The 15,879-nt window shown below is 39.2% G+C and overlaps 1 long non-coding RNA gene across 1 annotated transcript in view; it reads left to right on the top strand.

Moving 5' to 3' along the window:
• The window catches only part of LOC138288579 (uncharacterized), a 399,712-nt gene that overhangs the window by 76,809 nt on the left and 307,024 nt on the right, over nucleotides 1–15,879 (top strand). The window contains exon 3 of the long non-coding RNA XR_011202472.1: nucleotides 661–803. This is a non-coding gene — a long non-coding RNA (uncharacterized lncRNA). The remainder of the gene's footprint in view (nucleotides 1–660; nucleotides 804–15,879) is intronic.

The following is a 15,879-nucleotide window of genomic DNA, read 5'->3' as shown; positions in this document are numbered from 1 at the left end:
AGGCTTACCCACACAAGTGAGGTACCATTTTTATCGGGAGACCTGGGAGAGTGCTGGGTAGATGGAAGTTTGTGGCTCTTCTTAGATTCTAGAACTTTTGTCACCGTAATGTGAGGAAAAAATGTTTTTTTGCCAAATTTTGAGGTTTGCAAAGGATTCTGGATAACAGAACCTGATGAGAGCCCCACAAGTCACCCCATCCTGGACTCACCCTAGGTGTCTAGTTTTGAGAAATGCACAGGTTTGGTAGGTTTCCCTAGGTTCCGGCTGAGCTAGAGGCCAAAATCTACAGCCAGGCACTTTCCAAAAAACATGTTGGATTTCAATGTAAAAATGTGATGTGTCCATATTGCGTTTCCTGTTGCAGGCATTAGGCCTACCCAAGCATGTGAGGTACCATTTTTATCGAGAGACTTGGGGGAATACAGAATAGAAGAACGCATGTTGTTGCCCCTTGTCTTTCTCTACATCTTTTCCTTCCAAATGACAGTGTGTAAAAAAGATGTCTATTTTTTAGAAATGTCCTGTAATTCACATGCTAGTATTGGGACCACAGAAATCAGAGATGTGCAAATAACCATTGCTTCTCAACACCTTATCTTGTGCCCATTATGGAAATACAAAGTTTCCTTGATACCTATTTTTCACTCTTTATTTCAGCAAATGAATTTCTGTATACTCGGTATACAATGAAAACCCATTGCAAGGTGCAGCTCCTTTACTGGCTTTGAGGACCCAGGGGTCTTGATGAACCTACAAGCCCTATTTATCCCCGCACCCAGAAGAGTCCAGCAGATGTAACGGTATGCTGATTTTGACAATCTGACATCGCAGGAAAAAGTTACGTGGAAAGAAATGGCTGTTTTTTTCACCTCAGTTTCAATATTTTTTTTTCAGCTGTTATTTTCTGAAGGAAAACCTTGTAGGATCTACACAAATGACCCCTTGCTGAATTCAGAATTTTGTCTACCTTCTAGAAATGTTTAGCTGTCCAGGATCCAACATTGGTTTCATACCCATTTCTGTCACTAACTGGAAGGAGGCTAAAAGCACAAAAAAATAGTAAAAATGGGGAATGTCCCAGTAAAATGCCAAAAATTGTGTTGAAAAAAATTGGTTTTATGATACAAGTCTTGCTGTTCCTGAATGCTAGGAAAATTGTGATATTAGCACTACAAACCCTTTTTTGATGCCATTTTCAGGGGGGAAAAACACAAGCCTTCTTCTGCAGCCCTTTTTTCCCATTTGTTTTAAAAAATGATTTTTTTGCTGAATTTTGGCTAATTTCTTGGTTTTCTCCAGAGAAACCCACAACCTCTGGGTACCTCTAGAATCACTAGGATGTTAGAAAAAAGGACACAAATTTAGCATGGGTAGCTTATGTGGACAAAAATTTATGAGGGCCTAAGCGTGAACTGCCCCAAAAAGCCAAAGAAAGGCTTGCTACCTGAGGGGGAAAAGGCTTGGCAGCGAAGGGGTTAAAAGAAAACAATATAAACAGGTCTGTTCAAGTTGAGGATTCTACTTGTTCTGTTGATATAAATAATAAGTGCAAGAGAGTCCATATTCCTTGAATGGATAGAGTCTCCATTTATCACAAGCACAGACTCACCCAGTTTTATATTATCAACTGTGCATATTATACTTCACACCACTTACATTTGATGGACTCTGCACGACCCTCGAGATGCCCATGATGCTCCACTAACCCTGCGGATTTCATGCATCTGGCCTTGGACTGTCCTATTAGGGTGTTCTGGGCAGTGGTAGATGACACAATTGATGAAATATTCAACACAGGGTTTCCCTGCTCCTCTGTACCCTTTCTCCTGGACTGTGTGCTAGATGTTTTGTGCTCCACAAGGAGATTGGCGGCCCATTGTTATTAATTGCTTGGCACCTCATGGCCATGGCTTGGCTAAAGGGCCTAATCCCTAAACACCAGGATTGGTGAAAAGATGTTACCTTTTTCAACAAACAGGCAGAGGTGTATGCATTGCCACAAATCCCAAAAACTAGACCTAGGGATATCTGAGTACCCCATCTCGCGATCATGGGGCAATTAACTATGACTAGTAAGTTATTCCCTACCCCAACTTTGAGCCAGGTCCTTTTTACAAAAGACTGTAATTGTTCCCTAGAATGTGCCTCTCTTGTGATTGATGACACAGTAGCATGTAAGATGTATCGCATCTAATTTAGTGTTGTATTGCAGTCTCTCAGTTGCTCACACAGCCTGGAAGATCACTCCTTGTCATTGATGTCATGTTTCTGTATCATAATCCCAATGGTTCAAGTTTGGTCACCCTAGAACATCTATTCCCCCTTTTGTTTTATTTTAATGAAAACCTCAATAAAAGAGAAACATAAATAATTTATTAATGGTTGACTCTAGTGCAAATATCAAAGTCTAAATCCTTGATCTCAAGTACTATCCACAGAACTTCTTTGCATTTAGCTCTGTATCTAGCAAGTGTCTGAATACTCCAGGCATAGAGCTGTGGAATCCCAACTATGACAATAGGTTCACAGCCACAACACCTGAGTATCTTGATTACCTTTCAAAGAACACTCTAAAACACAATGAGCTTGGAATCTTGAATTGAAGAGGGCCGCCACCATTGTAAGCATTTTGAGAGGCTTGTGGTGGCCTGGGGCTTGTAGTTTGTCTTGACACCATTGGCATGCTTCATGGACTGCATTCACCATGGATTTGACGTCTCACACTGAGGGGCATATTTATACTCTGTTTGCGCTGGATTTGTAGTTTTTTTTAAATGCAAATCCGGCCCAAACTTAACTCCATATTTATATGTTGACGCTAGACCCATCTAGCATCAAAATATAGGAGTTAACGTAATTTTTTTACCATGGAAACCTACCTTGCATCAATGAGATGCAAAGTAGGCATTCCCGGACAAAAAATGACTCTAACGCATTTGCGCCCTATATATCCTCCCGTGCAAAAATGACGCACGGGAGGAGGAGGACCTTAAATAATGGCGCTAAGCCTGTTTAGAGCCATTATTCAACGCCTGGGTCAGGGCAGGCATTAGGGGACCTGTGGACTCATTTCCATGGTCGGAGTCCATGGAAGCAGTCCACAGGTGCCCATTCCTGCACCAAGGGACACCCCCTACCACCCCCACCCACCCCTGGAGGACACCCAAGGATGGGGGGACCGATCCAAAGTAAGTCCAGGTAAGTTATATTTTTTTTTAAGTGCCATAGGGGGGCCTAACATGGCACTGTGCCCAATGGCCATGCCCAGGGGACATAAGTCCCCTGGGCATGGCCATTAGGCAGGGGGGCATGACTCCTGTCTTTGCTAAGATAGCAGTCATGTCCATGGGGGTTGTGCATCAGAAAATGACGCTAGTCAAGTTAGAGCCAATATTTTTGACGCTAACCTGACTAGCATCATTCTTTGCCACACAACCCCCAGTCTTCCCTACGCCTCCCCTGCCCGGTTAGCATCAATTCTTTTGACGCTGACCGGGTCATTCCTTAAATATGACGCCCGGCTGGCATCTAGGAATGGAAGTAGCCGGCGGTAAACATTTTGACGCAAACCTGCACTAGCGCAGGTTTGCGTCAAAAAGTATAAATCAGGGCCTAAGTGGCACCCACAATCTGCTTATTTCATGTACAGCAGGCATCATAGATTTGAAGTCTCAAACCAAGCAGTGTCCACAATCTGCTCATAATACTGACCAGTTGTGCTGTAAAAAATCCCACACATTAAGGAAGTTCAGAGGACTGCATTTTCTCAACCATCCAAAATAGATGGGTTAGCATGTTTCACGGACTATGACACATGATTATATCCCTCTCATTTTGCCAGCTTTTTAACACTTCATTTTAAGGTGTTGGTGAGTGCACATCTAATAGTGCCCTGGGTTTACATGGAGTCTGCATGCAGTGCCCTGAAAGGTTTCCCCCTCACCGTGGACAATACCTAATTATTCTAGTACTTTCTGTGAATAGGACCCAGGACATAGCAAGTTATGTTAATTTATAGAAGTATTCGGTTACAAACTGTGTGTGATAGGATGCCCCAGTCCCTGGTGGTATTGCCATGGCAACCCTGACCTTCAGGTAACAAACTGATCCATATGACCATTTGGAATCTGCACTCTAGAGCTTGAGGGATGTCCTAACTGAATATTTTTCCTGTGGCTTGTTCAAATTACTTTGAAGGGCTATCCTTTTACAGATGGAATTGGTGATTGGCAGAGCCTTCTATATCCTAGACAATGCTATTCTCTATGACTGGCATGAAGGACACACCACTTTCAAAGTCAATTAGGCCTCTTGAACTTGCCAATCTGGATACTTAGTTCTGATTTGTGAGTAAGGAAGTGATGGATATCTCACCTTTTGGATGACTGCTCCAGGGTCACCACACTTTATTGATATTTATGCTGGTAAATTACAGCTCCTCAACTTAATGTATTGTAGATGCTCACCAGAACTCCACAGACATGTCTACATTGTAGAATGGTGTGGTTGTGCAACTTATGGTACTCCACATGTATAACTCTAGGTAGTATGAAAATAAAATATATACTTTTTTAATATTGCAGTAGACTTACAGCTAGATTCCATTAGCTATCCCCTTTTCCCTCATGCAACCTTAACCTAGGGAATGGTGTTTCACTGAAACTTTCAGTCATGCGTGATGGCATAGTTGCCATGCCATGCTAGAAAGAGGGATAAGGAGGTGTGAAACAAAATTGTACATACATTTAATTGACAGTTTTTTCAAATCATCTCATATCAATTACTTCAAACAAGTTACACTATGGAGCCAGATTTGTTTTACAGATTGGTTGTTTGGACCTCATTGAGATAGGTGAAGAAAAGCCTTAGCCCTAGAGCACAGTAATCTACTGTAGTAATGTTTACCTCGCCTGCGATTGAATATGCACATAGAAAATATTTAAGTTTTTTTATTACAACATATTTCTGTTTTACATTGATATTCTCAAAAATAAACAATTTGCTGGTAAAAATGTTTTTTTTTTAAACTATGATTACACGCCATAGATTTTATTTGACTAGTGTACATATTTCACACTGATCATTTGGGCAGAAAAAATAGTTGTCAATGTTATATCAAGACATCTAACAGAGGCAGCTTTGGGATGGATGTGATGTAGGCCATCAATCAAATGTTTAAGAAATAGTTTTGTTTCTGTTTTTAGTTAACTGAATGGAGGCTGTGGTTGTGCAGATTTAGGGTTTTAGATGTGTCCTCTTATTGTAGTGGATTGCTAGAATGAAGGACGTTTAATAGGACGTTTAATAGGCCTCAACACCTCTAAAGAGCACTGAAATTGGCACATTTGGAGAACTGAGAGCATCTGACTGCTTCTCAAGATGTGGAAATTGTGATGGGTTTTTATAATATAGCCTGTGATTTGACAGTATCTGTTGCTTTCATTGGGGTTGCGAATTATACATATTTATGAAATATCTTGAGTTCTCAAAATGTATTGGATTAAGAGAGTTGAAGACATCTAGTAGACTTTGAGGATATTGCTGAACAGAAATGATTTAAGGGGGCTAGAGTGGAACCTAAGCCGTACCAGTATGTGATGTAGGAGCATTTAGTGCTCTGATTGTTCTCCGGTAGGTTGTACATAATATTAGAAGGTATCTGGCTTGTCCCAGAGGCTGATGGACAAGGGGATTTAGCATGCCTCCTGGATCCTTGTGATGTAATAAATTAGGAATGTTAAAAGTATCTTGTGGTCATTCAGAGTTCATGATTTGGGATGGAGTACCTACGAATAATCATTAATCTCTAAAATCTTGATATCATTATCTTCCTAGGCCCATGTTTCTTTGCTTATATTTTGTATGTGTACTTCTTTTGTTTGTACTGTAAACAAGTGATTTACTTAGTGGTTGTTCTATGGGTTTTTATTCTCCATATCATTTCCTTCCTAATAATTAATTTTCATTTGACTAACCATTTGTAAATTTTCTCAAACTAAACCCTTTGTTCTTTTTTGTTAATGATTTCTAGAAAGGAATTTTTTTTTTCATCTTGACTGTCTCTGAAATTAGTTCTAAATATTTGAGTGATTAGCTTCGTAGAATGTGCCTGGTTTTCCATTCTGATACTTTTTGGTAAACATATCTTTTTATGTGTTTTTGCATTAACATTTCTACAGTTTTCATAAAACTCATGGTTTCCTGAGCTCATTTGTTTTCAGGTATGTCTCAGTTTCTTTATTATTAATTTTTAACGAAAGCCAACTGAATTTCACATTCAGATCTCTAAATTGAATTCAAACTGTCTCTATCCTAATTCCATCAGACATACTGGGGAGTCCGCAGTTAGGTTCATTTCTGAAACATATTATAAATGTCCCTCTCAATAGTCATGCCAAAATTGCATTGCTGGTGAGATATGATGTCCCTTTTCAAGTTGTCCATCTCAATAAATCTCCATAAGAACAACACGTGGTCTTTAAAGAAATCTAGTTGTCTACCTCCTAGTGTTTTCCCAATGTGTTGTTGTAGTTATTGAAATTAGTGTCTAAAATCTCTTTACTAATTGAATGTGTTTTAAATGAGTTAGATTGTCTAACTGGAAACCCCTGTTCAAATTCCTTAAAACTGCTCACAAAGATGTTGGGGCTGAAGTTGATATGTCTGTTATGCAGGCCCGATTTATGCCAGTTGATAATCCTTTACAAAGAAATCAAACGCTGTCTTTAGATATCTCTGTGCAAAATTCCTTAATTACTCACCAAAATATACTTCTTTAACAAATCCACATATTTGGTATTGATTCTACTTTTCAAAGTCATGATGATGTGTATTACCTAGAGTGTATTACCTAAAGTCACATGTTCATGGTCATCTTGTAAACCATTTGGCTGTGTGAGTTGAGAACCTGGAGTGGTTGCTTGGTAATTCTCAATTTTGACAGGGCTCTTTGGAGTATGAGGATTTTCTCCATTTTGTTTGAATGTTTGGTTGCGCATCTTGATTTGCTTGTTGAAAACCTGAAGTCTTCCCATGCATATTTTCTGCAGTAAAGAGATGTGTATACATGCAGTATTTTTCATAGAAACTCATTTTAATTGCCATGTTGATGATGCCATTTGATATAGCTTTGGCTATGTTGGAACACCGTCAGATTCTCCGTGTTGAATAGTTTGCTTAGTAGCAGTCACCAGAGTGTGATGAAGGTGCCCTAAGGTTCCTGGCTGTGCCTTTTGAGTCACCTTTAAATGTATTGCTATGAGTCACCTTTAGATGTACTGTTATGACTCTTTCTTTTGAAATCCTGTTTGTGTGCGTTTTATCTGCAAATTAATGAGCATTATATTAGGAGATATTTGTGTCTTTGGGGCCCGTTGTGACAAATAACTTTGTTAATTTTTTTGAGGTTTGCTTGAAAAAAGTTTATTTTCTTTCTGTTGAATTCCTTAAGTAGCCCCCGTTTGTTCTCCATGATGAAGTCTTGTAAAAATATAGGGCAGTTCGTCTTGTTCCACAGTTGTGAGCGGTTCTGTTTTGAGGGTGTTAGGTTTTCTGTGTTGAATACTTTGGATCCCTTGTCCATTGCCTGTCAAGGGTCCATGATGATACCTAGCTAAAAAGTATGTGGAAATTTGCTTACGGTCCTGGTTAAAGGACTTTGAGACAGAGATGTCTTTCATTTGTCCATGATGAAGACGTGTAAAAATATAAGGCAGCTTGTCATTGGCATCTGTTGCAAAGTAAGTGGTCTGGTTATAAGGAGACTTTCTTGTCATAACAGGTGAGCTGTCTTGAAGTTCAGCACGATGAAGGCTTAAGAAGGAGGACCGTGGTGTCTTTTTAGTTTCAGTTGTAAGTTGTGTTTGGGGGTGTATTGGGGTGAAGAAGTATGCTTCTTTATTTGGAAATCCTGGTGCAGTGGTCTGCCATTGTGCACGATGAAATGCAGTGCCAGGAGTGGACATGTTCTTTTGAAATCCCCATGGCATAAAACCTGGCTGATTTTGCTGAGGCTGATGTTCAGAAATATTTGCAATTATTTGTATAGTTTCGTTGGTATATGTGTTAATTTGAGCGTGATGAAAGGTTACATAAAAGTTCACCGGTCTATAATCCATTCCAGAAGCATTAAAATGTGTCTGGCTATTATTGATGCTTGTCTCTTGAAAGATTTCATGGGGGTTGCTATTCAGGTGCCCAGTATGATGCCTATTTAAAAGGTGTGTTGAGCTTCCTATGGGTGTCTGTGAAAAAACACTCGAGTCTTCAGTCTTTGTTTGTTCACTCCACGATCTTTTTAAAAGAAGGTCTGATTCACTTTGTTGCGTCCATGTTGCAATGTCTTCCTTTTGGCTACGTTGCGTGTTTGGAAACAGGATTGGCAGTCCTTTTTTAGTTTGCTGTGTAAAGTTTCCTTCTTGGTTATTTAAAACATTTGGTGGAAATTCTTCAGGCGTACTGTGTTGATTTACTAGTATGTTCTCTTTCAGTTTACTGTGACGAAACGTTGTAAATGTGGATGTCGGCTCCCTTTGACTTTCTTCTGCTACGTTTTTGGGTTCGTTATGAAAAGATTTAGTCATGAGCGAGTGTTGATCACCAGTCCGAGTTTCTTCTTCTATGCTGTTCCCTTTTCTACGAAATAGGCTTGTGAAGAGGGATGACGATTTAGTTCTCTGTAAGGAACTACTTGATTGGTAATGAGAAGCTTCGGTTGAAAGGCTATGTGGTTCATTGCCCTCATTTCCTTTAATGGTGTCTCTTAATACTGCAGAACGAAAGCTGGTACCTAGATGTGGCAGTGGTGTCTCTTGGGTACCCCTAGGTAAATTGTCTGTTTGTGGTCCAATGTCCTTCCTTTGAAATGTAGGCGGTCTGGTAACCAGCCATGGAATTGGAGCTGCTTGAGTTTCTTGTGGATGGGCTTTTGTTACGCCTTTCATGCGACCATGAAGAACGGGTGCAGAGTGCTGCACTCCTGGTGTAATGATTTTCACTGGTTTATGATGTGTATCTTTAAACAGGGCTGCCATTGCATTGTTAATCCCTCCTGTAAAATCACTTTCTTGGTTTGTTAACGTTTTTATTGTGAAGAGCTCATCTTTAAGGTTTTGAAATCTGGGAGCAGTATATTTCAGTTCTGCATGATGAAGCATTGAAAATAGGAATGGTAAGGTCTCTTGGTTCCCCTCTGAAATATTAATTGGTTGTACATTAGGAAATTTTGCCTTGAAGAGGTAGGGGTCTCCATGTTGAATCTCTGGTTTTGTTTCTTTCAGTTCTCCATGATCAAGTTTTGTTAAAGGAGATGGTGGTAGTCCTGGGTGAATTTCTTCTGGAAAAGCATCAGGTTCATTTTGTTTGAGTTCTGTTGCAAAAGGGTATGGGCTTTCCTGTTGAAGTTCTTTTATGTTATTACTCACTGTTCCCTGATGAAAGCTTGTAAAGGTGGGTGAAAGAGATTCTTCGATGCTCAGTGTAAAGTGACTGGGTTTGGTAGAAGCAGCATTTATAGCTAAAAGGGGAGATTCATCATACAGAGTTTGTGGCTTTATGCCTTCTAATTCCTTCTGATGTAGGCTTGTAAGGAGAAATGTAATTGCATCTTGAGTCTTCTCTTTAAATTGACTTGACTGGTCATGAAAACCTTCTGTAAAGGAGGTATATGCTTCAACATCTTTAACTCTTTGTATTGTGTCTCTTGCTTCTCCATGAAAAGGGCTGTTAGTCAACAATGGCAATTGTGCCCCTTTGGTAGGCTGCAGCAAATAACTTGTTTGATTCTGCTCAAGTTTACTCACAGAAAGGTTAGTTTCTCTCTGTTGAATTCCATGAGAACTGTCATTTTGTTCTTTATAATGAAGGCTTGCAAAAAGAGATGGCAGTTTCTCCTGAGAGCCCTTAATAAATTCAGTGGGTTGTTTCAAAAGAGGATTCGCTGCGATCAAGTTAGGTTCTACATGATGAAGAACTTGTGCGTTGTCTATCACTTGCACATGACGACTAGTCATAAAGGGGGAAGGTGGTACTTCTTGAAACCACTTTGTAAAGTAATTGGGTTGGCTGCGATGATCTTTAGGTGTGCTATGCTGTATCCCTGGTGTAGTGTATTTCCTATGTACATAATGAAGACTGGTATCCAGAGATCGCACTGGTGGCTCATGAATTCCCTGTGACAAATTTTGTGGCTGAGTCTGTTGAAATGTACTTGTAGAAAAGTATGAACCTCTATCTTGATTTTCTTCAGCAATGCTTTGCCCTTTACTATGAAGAAGGGTTGTGGAATGGAATGACGGTCTTTGATTTTCAGATGTATTGTAGGGTGCTTGGCTGTCATTAAGTCTTTGATCCCCTTGCTGAATTCCTTTTAAGAGTCCATTGTGATAGTTTAACAATGGGGTTGGAGGTACATTTTGAGTTTCTGTTTTAAAGAAGTTAGAATCTTCATCCTTCAGGTTTTTATTTTCTAGCCTTGGTAAAAATAAGGTGGATTCTCCATGCTGAGTTCCTTGTGTGATGGTGCCAATTTTTTCATGGTTTTCTGTTTTAAACTGGCTTGACATCACATCTCTAGTCTTATCTGCAAAGTCATTTTCCTGGTGTTTTGGCAGCTTTGTCGTAAAGGGCTCTTGTTCATTGTGTTCAATTCCAGATGTCTTATTTTTCAGTTCTCCAGATTGAAGTATTGCAAATAGTAAAGTTAAAGGCCCCTGTGTCATCACTGTCAAATTACTTGGTTGGTAATCAGAAAACATTGTTGTGAATAGATAAGATTCACCATGTTGATTTCCCGGTTGTTTGCTTTTCACTTCTTCATGATAAAAACTTGTAAAGACAGGTTGTAGGGTTGTTTCTTGAGTTTCCGGTGGCAAATGAGTAGGTTGGAATGGTTGGACTTTAGTTGTCGAAGCTTCTAGTCTTCTCTGTTGAATTCCTTGTGTCCAATTTCTCAATTTCTTGTGATGAAAGCCAATAACGATGCGTGGCAGAGACTCTTTTATTTTCTGTGTAAGTTCACTGGTATTAGTAAAAGTAGCATTTTTTGCTAACAGATTGGGTTTGCTATGCTGAGTTTCTGGATCTGTGCCCTGTAGTCCGTTTGGATGTAGGTTTGCAAGGAGGGATGCCACTGCTACTTGAGTCCCTTCTGTACGTTCAACAGATTGGTTATGAGAAGCCTTTGTTGTTCTTTCTTGTGTAGTGCCTGTCAATTCTCCATGAAGAAAGCTAGTAACCAGAGATGGCAGTGATGCCTGTTGGGTAACCTGTGTCAAGTGCTCCTGTTTACTGTGCTGGTCATTACTTGTTAAAGTGTATGCTTCAGTTTGTTCAATTATATGAATGGTGTCCTTCGGTTCCTTGTAATGAAGGCTCGTAGAAAGATAAAGCAATGCCTCCTGAGATCCGTTTATCAAAGAGGTTGTTTGGTTCGAAAGAGGTGATGTTGTGAAGAGGGTAGGTTCTGTATGCTGAATAATGTGTGTATTGTTACTCAGTTCTCCATAATGGATGTTTTCATGAAAAGATAGTGGTACCTCATGAGTCTGCTTTGAAAAATTGTTAGGCTGGGCATTAGAGTATTTTGCTATAAGTAGTTGTGGTTCCCCATTTTGTAGTACACTGTTGTTCCATTGTACCTGCTGAACTATGGCAAGCAGATGTGTCACTGGGGCCTTTCGAGGTAACTGTGACAAATAGTTTGATTGCCTTTTTTTAAGTTTACCTGTAGAACGGTATGATTTTCTCTTGTGATTTGTGTTGTGATGTGACAGGTTTTGATTGGGTCTTTGTTTCCTTTGTTTATTTCCTTGTGTGGTGCCTTCTAAAAGTGCATGATGCTTGTGTGATGGGTGAAGGGATATATTTTGGGTTTCCTGTATAACAGAGCTTGAATCCTCAGTCTTAATTTGATTATTCTGAGATCTTGTCGAAGGTAGACTTGATTTTCCGTATTGATTTGCTGATGTGATGGCTTTCATTTGACCACGATGTTCTGTTTTAAGCAAGAGTGAAACTGCTGCTCTAGTCACCTCTGTAAAGTTGCTTTCTTTGTGTTTTAAAAGTGTTGTTATCTGCTCATTTTCACTATGTTGAATTCCATGTGTTTTATTTTTCAGTTCTCCAAGGTGAAGTACTATAAATTGCGATGTCAGGGCCTCTTGAGTGCCCCATGCCATATTACTTTGTTGGTTTTGAGAAAGAGATGTTTTTAAGACGTATTGTTCACTATGTCGAGGTCCTGTGTGCACATATTTCATTTTTCCACTACGTGGCTTATTAAAGTGAGATGGCGTGGGAGAGTATCGGGTACTTTTATTAAAAAACCTAGGCTTGCTTTGCTGGGATTTAGTTGAAAAAAAACCTGCTCTTGTGTTTTGAATTCCGTGAGTGGTATATTTCGTTCCACCATGTTGAAGGCTGATAAAGAAGTTTGACAAAGTCTCATTAAATCTCTGTGCAGAATTACTGTAGTGTATATAAATTGCTTTTGTTGTAAGGACCTGACGCGTGTCATGTTTAATTCTTCCTTTGCTGTCTTTCATTTTTCCCTGATGGAGATGGGTAAAGATGGCTAGCAGTGCCCTTGGACTCCCCTGAGGAAAATAACTCGGATGACTGTTGGGATTGGCTGTGGGAAAGTGCCTATTAGTGCGTTTACCTCTTCCTATCATTCCTTTCATTTTTAATTGGCGATATTTTCGAAAGGTGATTGGCTGTTTCTGTTGAAGTTTAGAGACAAAGAATTGCAGTTGCTTTTGAGAAGACTTATTTACTGAACCGTTCGGCAATGCACGTTTGAATCTTTGTGTCAGATCTTTTAATTCCCCGTGATGAAGCATTTTGAAAAGATATAGTAGTCCTTCTTGAGTACTTTGTAGGCCATAGCTAATCTGGGTGTTAAAATGGGTTCGTTTTCTTAGTTGAACTCTCGATGCAATGTCTTTACCTTGACTATGACAAAGGCTCGTAAAGATACATGGCAGTTTCTCTTTCATAAAGAAATGTGGCTGAATACCTTTACTATGTGACGATTTTAGCCATGGTGGCCGTTTTGAAAAGTTGGAACTTACCTTTTGAGAAGACTGAACATTTTCTTTATATGCTGTTTTGTTACTACCCTTGATTGCATCATTGTCCATAAGAGAGTAATCTTCTATGCTTGAAACTGAATATTCTTTTTCGGGTAAAAATTTTATTTTCTCTGCGGCCATGTCATGGACTATTGAGCTGAACGGCAGTGTCTCTATCCTTTTTGATTGTGTAATCTCAAAAGCTGGAATTTGATTATTGCTTGAATACTTTTGGATATTTGTGGTACTACTTGTTGATATTGACTGAAAATAGTTTTCACTAGAGTCTAAGTCTTGCCGAGTTATTTCATTAATTGTGCTCACTATCCACGTGCTTAAAAATTGAATGGAATAGTAGACTCCAGGTGTAAGATAACAGTCCAGTAGCCAACTTCGTATTCCAATGACGTAATAGAGGCTTGCATTTTGCTCTGTGCACATTAACGCAGCACCTCCGTCCCCCTGTAAAAAAAAAAACTGAAATGGAACATTTCATACTAAAATATATGTACACTAGTGTCAGGAAAGCAACCCATTCACTGTAATCCGTCTTTTTATTCACTGCATTTTGTGCAACAGAAGCATCCAAAACGAAATATATATGTATAATAATGTAATATCTATGTAAACTGCATTGTTATAAAAACCCACAGTTCAAAACATCCTGTGAAATTTGGTTTTCATCACCATAATTTCAGCCCCAAGTCACTCTACAGAGATTTACCACTGTTAAGGATACTAGGATTATGTGGCAGGGAGGGAAAATTCATGTGTCAAATTTATCTAAATTATGCAAAAAATAGATTATGTGGCAAATTTTTTAGCAGCATTCGTTTCTTTTATTTGAGGTAGAAACATTTGTTGTGAAATCTGCAAATTATGTGGAAAATTAAGTGGCAGATTTGGTAAATCCATTTTAATGCAGTAAATGCTGCGACCATAGAGTTCCATAAATCCACTCATCATTGTTTTATCAATAATTTCTTCATGAAAGGTACACAAACCTTTAACATTCCAGTTCCAATTTGTGCCCATTATTATCTGTACTTTGAAGAAAACAGCTGGTGCAAACAAAATACCCCATAATAAACATGTAATAGAAAAAAATATCATGTGTAACGTGAAATTTGGTACTATGTTGCCATTTCTGGGTTGTGGTGACATTTACAAACCAACTGGCTTTCGGCCTCGTTTTTTATCATGTTATCAGAACTCCTCAGGGCAATACTGGAGCACAATACACTGTTAAAGTATAGCTATGACTAAGAATACCAAAACAACACTGAAATTCATAAGTTATGGTTAGTTCTGCAATCCATAAATTGCACAACATTTTTGCAAACCCTAACTCACACATTAAATGCAATGCTCATGTTTGCACTTTGATGTGACTAATGCAATTACAAACTATGTAAACAGTGATACAGGTCATATTACATACACTACCTGTGAGAGAACAAGTAAAATGGTGTTATTTATTTTTTGAGTTTGTGTTGTTATGCATTGATGTCATCTTATATGTTGTTACTTATTAGTTTATTTTTTCAATATGTGCAAATTATGGTTTTGATTGATGTTGTGTGAGTTATGGATTGCAGAGCTAGCAATAAGTTGCACATTTTAGTGTTTGTTCAGGTTTCATTCAGAACCATAACTGTACTTTATTTGTTTATAAATTAAATTTCTGAGGGTTTTACATTCAGATTTTATAAGCAAAGCTAATTAAATAAACCAGTTTAACTTAGTATTTTTCAATGAATTTCAGACAGCAGGGTCTAACAGGAGGGCAGAGCCTTTGATTAGACTATGCGCCCACCCCGTAGATGGAAGCCAAACCTCACTGTGCACTGTCTTTCACCATGTGCAGGAGGGTTGGCCAGAGGGTGTGGCTGTAGCCAAACCCAGCCTTCAGCTGCGCAAAGTAGAGGTTAGCTTTAGGGCCTAGCCTAAAGCAAGCACTTGTATCCAACTCACCACATATTGGTGGTGGTACCTGTTGCTGTGGAACAGGCACCTTTTGATGCGAGGTAAGGATATATGAAGTTTCAGGATGGTAGTCTCTTTTTAGATTATAAACTGTGCTCAAATGTGTCTATTGGCTGTGGACTCAAAAAAGAGGTAATTGGACTCATGACACACCCAAATAGTGACTATAGTCCTCAAACTCTGCGGAGTCCACAGACTACAACTAGAGGCCATACACTCAGGATTTAGTGACAATGTAGGCAGCTAAGAGCACACAGGAGCTAGAAACATTGGAAGGCAAGTCAATGGGAATGTATGAGAATATAAACACTAGACTGCTGTGTGATCACTCACTCACTTAGTTTCTGGGGTTAAGGTTTCGTCGGTTAATGATGGCAAAGCTCTTTGTAAGGCCAGTCATGACTCATAATCTTTGCCTATTTTATATGGATGCTTGTCCTTACCTACTGACATTTCTCAGAAGTACATTCATATCACCGCCTATTCTGGCTTCCAGATTTCTAGGAGCGACTGATGCTCATAATTATTTTTTGATGCTCGTTGCACCTCTTCAATATTACAGCTTTACCTGGCCACCTGGGCATTTTGTGATACTCAGCCGCCTCCCACTATGGTTTATCCAAATCTCCCCAATTGTCAGTCAGCACTGTGTACTTCCTAATGTATCTGCATCCTCCAGTTTCAAGAACTGTTGCTTTAAAACCCTATAATTATCTCACCCTACATTGAAGGTTGTCCTAATGATGATCCTATATCTACAGGGGATTGAAATGTGGTTGACAATAAATACAGACCAAGTTTCATGAGATTGATTTAAAAT

This window comes from Pleurodeles waltl, chromosome 4_1 (genome assembly GCF_031143425.1).
Source record: "Pleurodeles waltl isolate 20211129_DDA chromosome 4_1, aPleWal1.hap1.20221129, whole genome shotgun sequence".
Lineage (NCBI taxonomy): Eukaryota > Metazoa > Chordata > Amphibia > Caudata > Salamandridae > Pleurodeles > Pleurodeles waltl.
This window is presented reverse-complemented; position numbering and strand designations above follow the sequence as displayed.